The sequence below is a fragment of the Pan troglodytes genome, chromosome 6 (genome assembly GCF_028858775.2).
Source record: "Pan troglodytes isolate AG18354 chromosome 6, NHGRI_mPanTro3-v2.0_pri, whole genome shotgun sequence".
Taxonomy (NCBI): Eukaryota; Metazoa; Chordata; class Mammalia; order Primates; family Hominidae; genus Pan; species Pan troglodytes.
This window is the reverse complement of record NC_072404.2, coordinates 136,422,730-136,435,235: the sequence shown is the minus strand read 5'-3', so window position 1 is coordinate 136,435,235 and position 12,506 is coordinate 136,422,730. Positions and strand designations below refer to the sequence as shown.

General features: G+C 38.3%; 1 protein-coding gene across 5 annotated transcripts in view; it reads right to left on the bottom strand.

The window, feature by feature from the left end:
* The window catches only part of CPED1 (cadherin like and PC-esterase domain containing 1), a 315,315-nt gene that overhangs the window by 288,910 nt on the left and 13,899 nt on the right, over window positions 1-12,506 (bottom strand). The window lies entirely within an intron of this gene.

Here is a 12,506-nt window from a genome sequence, read left to right as displayed (position 1 = left end):
ATAAATATTCCTCTTTCTCACAATGGAAATTGAAATTCTAATAACAAAGGGGATTTTTGAATTGACAAGGAAAAAGAAGGCTGAAATTTAAATTCATTATAAGGCTTAAAGGCAGACACTCAGTTTTTTCTGAAAACTTGAGATTAAACCTCAGTAAAGTACAGATGATTTTTATTACTAGAAGGAGTGATGAGATTGGTTGGAGGTCAGCAAAAACCAGGAGAGAGGCTGAACAAGAGGAGCCAAAGGAGGTGGTGGAGAAGATGAGGGGGACTTGGTAAAAAACACAATTGGGAATCTAAATTATTTGCAATGACAGCTCTGAGTCAACCTGTCCATTTTATTAACCTAAAACACACTCTTTTTAATGTTGTGAATGCCATGATTTTTAGCACTTAAATGTCTTCATTATTTCCCATACTGATAGAATCAATTCTACATCATTTATTTTATTTTATTATTATTATTATTTTTTTTTTTTTTGAGATGAAATCTCGCTCTGTCGCCCAGGCTGGAGTGCAGTGGCGCAATCTCGGCTCACTGCGACTCTGCCTCCCAGGTTCACACAATTCTCCTGCCTCAGCCTCCCAAGTAGCTGGGACTACAGGCACCCGCCACCACGCCTGGCTAATTTTTGTATTTTTAGTAGAGATGGGGTTTCACCTTGTTAGCCAGGATGGTCTCGATCTCCTGACCTCGTGATCTGCCCGCCTCGGCCTCCCGAAGTGCTGGGATTACAGGCGTGAGCCACCGCACCTGGCCCAATTCTACCTCTTTATTAAGGAACACAAGATCATTTAACATATACCCTGCCTTCCTTCTCTGGTCAGATCACATCACACTCTTAATCATCTTTATCCCTGACCCACAACCTGCTCCTTTATACATCACTATTCCTTCCACCTACAATTCCTTCCTCTTTTCGTTATTTCACTTATCAAATTCCAAATCAACTCTTAATAGTCAAACATTATCTCTTATGGAAAATTTTAATTGAAATGCATACTTTCATTAGCACTCTTGAAAGGAAATTACGTTTTTCTCATATCAGCCCTTTAACAGCCAGGCCTGCATTGTTCATGTCTCTCAAATGTCTATCCCAAGACATGATATATGGTACATGCTTAATAAATGAAGATATTTAGTAAATTAATGAATTATAGTATCTATCAAAATCTTTGAAGATGCATGTTGAAAGAAAGAAGAAACAGGGTTAGATTGTAAATCCTTTGAGGACAGGAACCTTATCCTATTTTTTTATTGCATACAAACTATTGCTAGCTGAAAATTCATAGACAAAGCATAGAGTAGTTCAGGAGGACACAAACTCTGCATCTAAACTGCTGGATTCAAATCACCTGGCTGCACCAGCATTATTTATGTGACTTCAGACAATACTTTCCTCTTAAGGTGCTATGAAGATTAGAAAGTTAATACTTGTAAAGTGCTCAGAACCATGCCTGCTATGTAGGAGGCGCTATGAGGTATTATTTGTTAATAATAATATATCACAAAGAACAATGAGTCTGGAAAAACTGCTTCTGAGTTTGCGCTCTGCCTGGCACATGTTAACATAGTAGCTTACTATATGTGTGATGAACGTAATGAAAAAGAATAGAACTGTAGCTAATCATACCTTCTGTATGTGCTACTTTGGGAGAACAAGATTGATTAGATATTTTCCTTTGTTAAAAGACACTGCGCTTTATTGATGAGAAAACCATTTAAATGTAACAATTTAAGAGAAAGTTGGGACACGATTCTCCCCCATTGTTATAAATGTTGGCAATAATAAATTTATAAGGAGTGTTTGAAACCAAATACACACTGAGCCTTTGGACACAGGAGTTAGAGGGAACTGAGTAGCCTGTAGAAAGCCAAAGTAAACAAATAAGTGTCTAGGTGAAAGGGGAAGACAGATGCTTCCCAATATATCGGTGTCACTCAAGCAAACCCACTGTATCCAGAATACCCATGTCACATTTTCTTCTGTAATCACAGGATGCTCCTCTCTATTACAGCTGGCTCAAGTACAAAAGGGATTTCACACAAGGAAGGGATATTTTAAAACTTTGAGTAGTTTTTATTTTGAAAGATACCATCCTCTTTTCCCCCAGTCAAGATCAATTTAAGGAAGAACAATGTAACTTTTACTAATATACCCTGCAGAAGGCATATTCTAAATAAAGTTTAATTATTGGCCATATTTGGTAATAACCATCATAGCATAGACTGAAATTTTAACCCACATCTCAGACTATAGACAGTAAATAGGAAATGAGCTTGTCAGTAGAATTACGTTGTATTATCCTGTAATACAAACTGCTGCTGTCCTTGTCATATTTATAACACACTGTATCAGCAGAATGGCCCAATACCAAAGGGCAAGAACAGTTTTAGCCGGTCTGACAACAGGTGCACACATTGCGTATGTGAAATTAAAACGATGTGAACAATTATGTCAACCGCACTAGCAAGTGCGAGATCATCAAATGCTAATAGCAGCACTTTTAGAAATAAGAGGTCCTGATTATTCCCACAATTCCAAAGGTATATTTTTAATGGAAGAGAATACATTTCACCTGGCCACCACTACAACAACTTCACTTGACACAACACTGCTGGCCCAGAATTTAAAAAAGAATGAGTGTTACATAATGTTAATTCTGAGTGTTCACTTGCCTCTCTCTCATCTTGAGAGAGTTGCAAAATATTTCCTTAGAAATCCCTTTGCTAGACTACATAGAAGTTGTTTTATAACTGGACACTTTTTATTTTTACTGAAAGGATGTCAAAATCTGAAAACTTTATGCCATCTGAGATAAAGCAAAGGACAGAATGTTGTCATAAAGTACTGGGAGCATTGGATGCAGCAAAGTAGAGTAAAAAGAGAAGATTGGGAATCAAAAATCTGGATTTGAATTCTGGCCCCATCACTTGCTTGCTTCATCTACTGAGCTAAATTAATTAATCTACACACATCAGAGTTTTCTCACATGTGTAAATGAAGTAACAAATCCTACTATATGAGGTTGCATTGGGAATTAAATGAATTTTCAATATGAAAGGGTCCAACGTGGTGTCTCACCAATAAATTATGTTAAATATATGTAAATAAAACTGAGTAATAATATTATATTGTAACTTTATATTTGAAATGCCATAAGCTTTTCAATTAATTTGGTTTGATCTATGTCCTAAGAAGCATTTTTGCAATAATGTGTATGATTCCATATACCTGATATATGTTTTCCTCTACAGGAGCGATTATGTTTTAATGCATAAATATAATTTGTTTACTTATTACATTTATTTGATTTTTTTCCTGGGCCTCCCATATCTTGGAAACTTATGTTTATTTTCTGTCTCTCCATACCAGGATGGAAGCTAAATGAAAGCACATGTTTTTGACCATTTTGTTCACTTTTGCTTTCCCAGCCTAAAAACAGTACTTGGCATATAAGAGACACATAATAAATATTCTTTGAATGAGTGAATACAAACATCTTTTCCTTCAATGTGTAGAAGTCTTTGTTATAAATACAGCCATGGAAGACTGGGAACAGAAAGTGGTTAAGACTTGTATTAACAAATTTATTTCAATAGAATTGTAAATACTAGCAAGAATGACAAATATAGAGTTAAATATTTAAGCAAAATAATGAATTTACAGTAAAAATTGAATAAAGAGCTACTTTATAAAAGTACTATATTTCTCAGTTACTTACACATTTAAAAATCTTTACTAAGACTTACTGTGAAGCCAAGAAATATAGCTCTTCAAAATATAGTAAGGCTGAAAAATAGAACTTGTTTTTTTTTTCACATAGCAGAAAGATTTTTTTCTGGATTTATTAAAGTAGCCATGTATTTATGACATCTTTTGATGTTCAAATACAAATCATATAGTAGACTTTGGATGTGTGTTATATATGACTAAAAGTTAAATTGCCTTCCTGGTCCAGATTTTGGCATTTTAGAAATATTATAGAGTCTATCATAGTGAATTATGTGTTCATTTTTGCACTGTAAGAATAAAATACAGATTCTTTTCCCCACTGGTGAAATGTACTCTTATTTTAGGGAATGTAAGAAGTAAATGGAAGGAATTTTCTAGGATCTATATCATATACATTTTCTATTTAAAACTTATCTTATAATTGCAGGACACTTTAGGGACCACAGGTTTCTGGATATGCAAGGTGAGGCTTGAAAGCATGTCCCTCTCCAAATGAAGCTTTAGTGTACTTCTGTTTGCATCTTACAGCTGACTTAACTGAATCTCAAGCTGATGATGGGAGGGCTACACATTTCTCAGAACTACTCCAGATCACTGAGCATCTTCTGACTGTACTCCCAAACCATACTTTGGGGCTATCCCAACCTTCAACATCTAATGATAGGCAAGTTCACTCACCTGTGGATTTATATACAAATAAGAGAGATAACAAAGTAATAAAGTTTGCTTATCAAAAATGTATTCCTGCAGGGCGTGGTGGCTCACGCCTGTAATCCCAGCACTTTGGGAAGCTAAAATAGGAGGATCACTTGAGGTCAGGAGTTCGAAACCAGCCTGGCCAATGTGGTGAAACCTTGTCTCTACTAAAAATAGAAAAAATAGCTGGGCATGGTGGTGTGCCTGTAATCCCAGCTACTCTGGAGGCTGAGGCAGGAGAATGCTTGAACCCAGGATGTGGAGGGTGCAATGAGCTGAGATCGTGCCACTGCACTCCAGCCATGGTGACAGAACGAGACTGTCTCAAGAAAATTTTTAAAAATTAAAAAAAAATGTATTCCCAATAGAGCTTTGATGAAATAGCACCCACTTAAACAGGCATCACCAAAACCCATTATCACCTATATCCCTCAATGTAATTTTCCCAAGGGCACACTTCACAATGTATAACTATATATTATTTGTTTAATGTCCACTTCTCCTACTACTCTGTTCCATGAGGGCCTAGATTTGTCTGCTTTGGCCATTGTTGTATATGCAACTTACTGCCAGGTTCTAAATAAGAGGGAATTGATGAATAAATGAGCGAATGAATGAATACATAAATGTAAAGTATGAGCTTATTTTTTATAAATACACGCATGCCCTTTAATTATTTAACTATTAGGTGGAAAAAAATCTACCAGAATATTTCAGTCAAAGGTTCAATATTTGCATCTCAAACCATAAAATATTCATGACCTCTTCATCTCCAGTGACTCTCCTCCACTTCGTTTCAAACACCTGCTCCAGTGGCCATATCTTAGACATTGTGGTCTCAGAACAGCCCCTCCCCTGAAATTATAAAATGAGATATTCCATTCTTTGATTGCACTGAAGTGTCTGGCTCTTCTCATTTATTTCAAATTTATTAGTTCTTTAGTCATTAGTCTTTTCACCTAATGTGAACTTTTTTTTTTTTTTTTTTTTTTTTTGAGACAGGGGCTGGCTCTGTCACCCAGGCTAGAGAGCAGTGGCATGATCTAGGCTTACTACAACCTCCTCCTCTCAGGCTCAAGCCATCCTCCCATCTCAGCCTCCCAAGTAGCTAGGACTACAGGCGCATGCTACCACATCCAGGTATTTTTTTAATATTTTTTGTAAAGATAGGGCTTTTACCACCTTGCCAAGGCTGGTCTTGAACTACTGGGCTCAAGCAGTCTATCTGCCTCAGTCTCTCAAAATGCTGGGATTACAAGCTTGAGCCACTGTGGCCAGCCTGAACTTTCTACTGGCCTCCTTTTTCCTCAGCCTCTCTCTCTGCAGCTCAGATTCCATGGTCCAACACTCCAACCACCCTCTATCTAATATATTAAATTTCCTTGCTGTGCTGCACTTCCTTCACATCCACATGGCAAAACATCAAACATGAAAGAGCTTGGAATCCACAGTAAATCCTCTGCCTTTAAGGAGCTAACAGCCCACCAAGAAAATCAGACATAAGCAACTAGTTATAATAAACTAGGATAAACCCAGTAAGTCAGGAGGCATAGCATGCTGTGGAAACACTGAGCTAAGGGACCTGAGGGAGATCTTAGCAACGTGCCTGTCCTGCACCTGGGCTGGGATTGCTGAGAGATACTGAAGAAAAGCACTCAGTGGGACAGATTCTGGATGGCAAAACCGATTCTGCCTCTGTCCTCTGGCTTGTTCTCATCATTCTTTCATTTGTCTATTTAACATTTTTGAGCATTTTCTATGTAACAGGCATGGTCTTAGGGTCTGGGAATGCAACAGTGAAGCACCCTATCCAGGTTCTAGCCCTCACTAGGAGGGCTAGTGTTTTGCAAGAAGAGCAATAAACCATTAATGAAATCACATAATTTCCTATGGAGATAAGAGTTCTGGTTTGTTAAAGAATGACCCAGGAGCTCTTTTAGATGATTTGGTGTTATTGCTTGCCTATATTGTGAATATTGTGTATGAAAGAAAATAAGTAATTAAATTAAATCAGTAATTTATCTTCCTATCTTTTCCTTGCCTTGAAGAATTGTCTTTTTTCTCTTGAAGGTCCTTGCTGATGACCTTGAAGGCCAGTACCATAATACTTTTTATTGTGAGTGGCAAATAGCTTCAGATAGGAAACAAGAAATGACTGGCAATGATGATAAAAATGGAGCAATGCAATGCTACTTATTATCTTGTTAAGTAGCTAGTAGGAAACCTAAATGCGGTGAGTAGTCGAGAATTCAAAGGTTGATAACTCTATGCTGGTCTTTATACGTAGGTCCGACTTTGAAGAACTTTGATTTGGTTTACTAAAGCCATGTCAGGAAGGAGGCAGATGAGGAAAACTGGACTTAGTATAGACAGAAAAAGAGTGCTTTTCTTGTTTTGTTTTCTGGATGGATGAGTACCCTGATAGAATTTCAGAAGGCGAGACTTTTACTACCTGAATCGCAGTATTTTCTAAAAACCGCAAGCCACCCCATCCATATTGCAGAAAAGAGGTTAAAAAAAAGAGGTAAAGAAAGAAAGAAAGAAAAGAAAAGAAAACAGTGAAAGTAACCTGAGTCACTAAGCCATAAGAGGGATGCCTGAGACCTGCCCTAAGGAGGCATTAAACCATACAGGGGAAGCCTGGGAAGAGAGAGAACTGTGAGGGCCTGAGCAGTGAGTTCTGTTCTATGGAGCCTAATTTGGTGTAGAAAGAGCAAAGAGAAGCAGCAACAGGATGGTCAAATAATGCTATGTGTAACTGAGAAAGAGAGAGCTAAGGTACAGAGAATGAAAACATTCCAGTATTGGAGAGAAAATTTCAGGAAAATTAATTTGTTCTGAAGACACTCAGTAAATAGAAAGGGAGTCTGTAAGCCTAGTTTCTATTAGAAGGGAAGAAGGCACAAAAGAAGAAAACAGAAGGAATAGCAGGGCAGACCCTAACTTGGACATCCCAGGCTAGAGATTAATTAATGATAAATGCTGTAATGCCTTAGTTGCCTTAGTTCACATCTGAAATACTGATACCTTAGAGATCGGTCATGATTTTTCAGAAGACTTTCCATCAAATCTATAAAACAGTAAACATATAATCTGAAGGTAAACTCTGAGAACTCCTGGGTAACCTCAATGTTTAATGCCCATTCTCCTCACTCAAAACTTTGGGACCATACAGTGCCTTTCTGAAAAAGGTGTACAACACAGAGCTGTGTAACTGAAGGAAGAAGAGAGGAGAGGATGGAGAATGGAAGAGTGCAAGTTGCAAGACAAAAAAAAAAAAAAAATGCAACCTGAACAGTTTCGCAACGCTTCAAACTCCAGCAAATGTAGAATCGTGCTGGGTGTAGGTTCGGCTCCAGTGAGGCTCCTTCCTTCCCCAAGCCAACCCCTACGCATAGGGTGAATCTTGGAGGCAGAAAGAAATTAAAGGCAAAACTAAGAACACAAGGACAGTGTTTTCTCCTAAAGTGCATATCTAGGATCACCAGCTGTGACTTCTAGCCTTCCTGTGCCTGGTGTTCATTGTTGTCTGCCAGCCTCCACCTCCCCTGGAATGCTCATTCGTTTCAACCAATGTGAAGGAACCTATACTCTTTCCCTTTTCTGCTTCTCCCAAATTTTCCCTTTTCTCTTTTCTGAAAAAGTATCTTTTTCAGCCTCCTCTTCAAGGCTCCTTTGAGATGCCACCCACGTTGCACAGCTGTGGGTCAGCAGTTTACTATTTACTGTAACCTCACAGACATAACACAGATCCAACTGAGATTACAAAAACACAGGGATAGCTGAGAGATGGTGATCTTGACAGTTTCCTTCATTATATCTGTAAGAATAAGACAGAACTTGAAAATAAGATAGAACTTGAAAAGATAAAGAGAACGTAGTTCACCTTTTTTTTTTCCTTTTTTGACACAACTTGATGTGATTCCCTATTTTGGAGCCAATGAAAATCACTCCTGAGTGTGTCCCTCTTCAGTCTCTTCTCCTTCCCTCTGCTTTCCTCTTCCTTAGACTCTTCCCCTATCCCTCTCCTGTCTTTCTCAGACACTCACGTAGCACTTAACAGAAGGAAGAAGTTATTTTCTATCTCCAAGCCCTGATTGCTTTTGCTGGTGTTAAAGTAAATGCTCTCCAGCTGACTCTATGAGGTTTCTTATTGCCCTCTGAGTCTTACCACAGTGTCAGCAGTAGTTAAAGGACATCCGTAATGAAGAAAATAGAGAATTGACAATCCACAATTATGAAATAACAAGCAGAGGACAAGGAAAGACCTTGTTCTTTTGAAAAATGTTAATATAATAGCAAGTCTCTGTCCCCTGATGCCAAAACAACAAGTTAATTCAGCAATTCAGCCTTAAAATAGTAAGTCTATACAGAGGCAATATAGCAGAAAGGAAAGAGCATTGGGGCAATTACAACAACAATATCAATACCTAAGCATCATGCGGCCGACCAAACATTTTCACAGATGCCAGAGACTCTGAATCTGAGTTTGAGGCTTTTCCAGCCACAACACAAAGCCTCCTGAATCTCAAGTCTCTATTTCCCCCAATCCCATTCATGATCAGCTGACACTAATTAAGTTCCACTTGATGAACTTCATTTTCTTCATCTGTAAATGAGCACTGACACCTTCCATCTACTTTTTGTGCTACTGTAAGAATCCAAAGTGACTCAGTTTAGACAAAAGCATTCCAAAATATGGAGTCCCACACAAGCATAAGATATTACTAGAGAAATAGATCTTAAAGAATTGTCAGACAAAAGAACATGTTGAAAAATTAACATAGTTTAAGTAAAAGCCCTTAAATTTTTTTAAAATGGGGAATAACAGCTTTTTTTGTTTGTTCGTTTCTAAATTTTTTTATTATACTTTAAGTTCTGGGATACATGTGCAGAACATGCAGGTTTGTTACATAGGTATACACATACCATCGTGGTTTGCTGTACCCAACCAGTCATCTACATTAGGTATTTCTTCTGATGCTATCCCTCCCCAGCCCCCCACCCGCCGACAGATCCCAGTGTGTGATGTTCCCAGAAATACCATTTGACACAACAATCCCATTACTGGGTATATACACAAAGGATTATAAATCATTCCACTAAAAAGACACATGCACACGTGTTTATTGCAGCACTGTTCACAATAGCAAAGACTTGGAACCAACCTAAATGCCCATCAAAGATAGACTGGATAAAGAAAATGTGGCACATAAACACTGTGGAATACTATGCAGCCATAAAAAAGGATGAGTTCATGTCCTTTGCAGGGACATGGATGAAGCTGGAAACTATCATTCTCAGCAAACTAACACAGGAACAGAAAACCAAACTCCACATGTTCTCGCTCATAAGTGGGAGTTAAACAATGAGAACACAAGCCTTTAAAATTTAATCATATTGTTTCATAAGGGTTCTGTCAAATTACATGTAGGATACAAAAAGGTAGTGTTTATATATGAGACATTAAATAATTTTAAAATACTAAATGAGCCATCATCTCTATGATTATTCTCTGATAAAAACTCAGTGCTAGAGCAAACATATCATTATAAAAATACATAGGGGCATGATGTCATACATACAGTGAACATACTTCTTAGATTTGGGGGCTGGACCAGAAATTAATCCATTTGTTAATTGTACAACTACATATGACTTCATTTTGACTTTGTTATAACGTTCTATAAATAAATTCACACATTAGGATATTAGCCCTTTATGAAACATTACATTCTCTGTTTATCGCTCAGAAAATATGGTCACGAGTGTCTACTCTTAGGGTCTTCCAAGGGTTCCCCTAGAAATTCCTGAATTCCTTGCTTTCATTCTCCATTCAATTTTCATTCTTCTCTATCTACTTTCCCAACCACAAAATGTGCTCCTCATCCTCCCACCTCCATCCTGCCCAGCTTGTGACCTCAGTTGTTCTCCTAGCTCTGCTGTCCCCTTTGCATTTCACTTCTGCACACACACACACAGCCCAGAGTTCTGCAGTGGGTCATCATGAACGAACTTGTGGCAGCCGGCCTAGAATCTCTTTCTGGCACAGAGCAAACATGTCCTCCTCTGGGCAGAGTCCAGCCTAATAGAACACCTGCCGGATGTAAGGGTAGAATTCAGGCACTGATTTAGGGATTAAGAGATTCTCCATCCACTGCCTATCCAGTCACCACATTTATACCCCCTGGAGGAGGAGGATAGGTTCTAAGCCCATTTCAACTGTTTAACATTGTCAATCCCATGCATAGCATCTCTGGCTCCTGCCTTCTCCCCTTGGCATTCAGATGCATGTAGCAACCAGTTCATCTGGATTTTCCCCAGAAATCCAGGGCTCCCTTGAGCTGAACAGATGGTTAAGGATGGATAGCCAACATCCTTCATGCAGGTAGCTCTGCATCTCCAGGGCAGTAAAGATCGGCTCCACTTCTTGTTGAATGAAGGGCTGCAGGATAGAGGCACATACCTGGCAAACCCAGAGAAACGTTGCCTTATCCTATTCATGGAGGGACCATGGTGTTAAGAAGAATGTGGGGAAGAGGTACCACATTCCACATAAAAGAAGTAGACCAAGTTTCCTTCAGCACACATTTATGTCTGGGCATTCATTCTGTTTTCTTGCTTACTCTTATTACCCTCATGGCTATTTACTCTCCGTGGCCTTCTTATCTGGTCCTTTCAGTTTACTGGCCATTACTGACATGCAACCTTGGCTCTCCTTTGAGACAACCCTGGGTAACACTTTCTCCAACCTGACTGAGCTCCAAAAACTCTCCCTCCCATGCTTTCCCTCGAGAGGTGCCTCCGCTCTACCCTACCTGTTCCTGCTCATGTTGCCAGATGCTGCACAATCACACTAACGTATCATAACACAGCCTCACATATTCTTTCAAAATCAGCCCTGGAGATCTCCAAATTACATATTCATTCTAGAATGTTTAAATATCAGATGGCCAGATTCTTGCTCCTACAATCAAAAATTGGCAGGAAATGCCAATATCTAAAATTCCCAAATATAAGCACTCTTTCCTAAAGGAAGGAATAATACATGATCTAATACTGATATCAAGTTTTCAAGTCCTTAAACTCTCTAATCCTTTCTTTATGGGATCAATTGTGTTGCAGAATAGCTTTTGGCTTTCTTCTGTGGCTGGCTGGAAAAGGAATTTCCTTTCCTAGAGTTCTAGTTTATTCTTAAAGGGTCTAGCAGTAGGTCTCAGTCAGGTCTAAAGTGGAAATCATGTCTTAGATGGTCAAACAAATTGCTTTGGTCTTCTTAGGAAGGCAGGAGGTGAAGACATCTTTTGAATGAAGGAAGACCTGGGTGGGGACGTTGTTTGGGAATAATCAGAGTTTAAGAGCTGAATGGAAAATATGAAAGAAGAATTCAAGGACTGCTGACCACCACAGAGAGTTCTATACTGAATACGCAATGAACTTACACTAGATCTTGTTCATCCATTCATTCGACATATTATGTGCCAGGAATTGTGTAAACTTGGTCTCTGCCCTGATCCAGCTGACAGTAATTTATTGGAAGGTTTTGTTTTAATGCTAGATTTCACAGGGTATGGTTACATTACTATAAATGCTTGGTTACTTTGGAAATGTGCTTAGGATTACGTACACATTATTGGATAATGAGACATACTCCTATTTATATCCCAGAAAAGGGGCTTCCTTTTAAGATATTATTTTACAAGAAAAATAGGAGACAATTCTAGCTTGTGAAGTTTATATGTCTGACAGAATATGTTTCCGCAAATACAGTTTATCTGCTCTCAGGCAAAACAAGTTTGTTAAAAGCAAACATGGTCATACTTTAATCATTGTTTTTTTAAAAGAAACATAGTACACTCACCTCCTTTCTTCCCTATCTTCATATACTCCCCCACAAGAAAACTAACTCTGCCTCAAACCTATCTGCTTTTAAAATAGCTTATGTAGTTCTAAAATACTTAGATAAGTAGGTTTAGCTTGTATGATTGGGAGTTTCAGATGTGTTATTAATGTTTTCACTGTTTATTCAGAAAAACAAAAGATAGTTCTTAAAGATAATAACAGAGAGGGG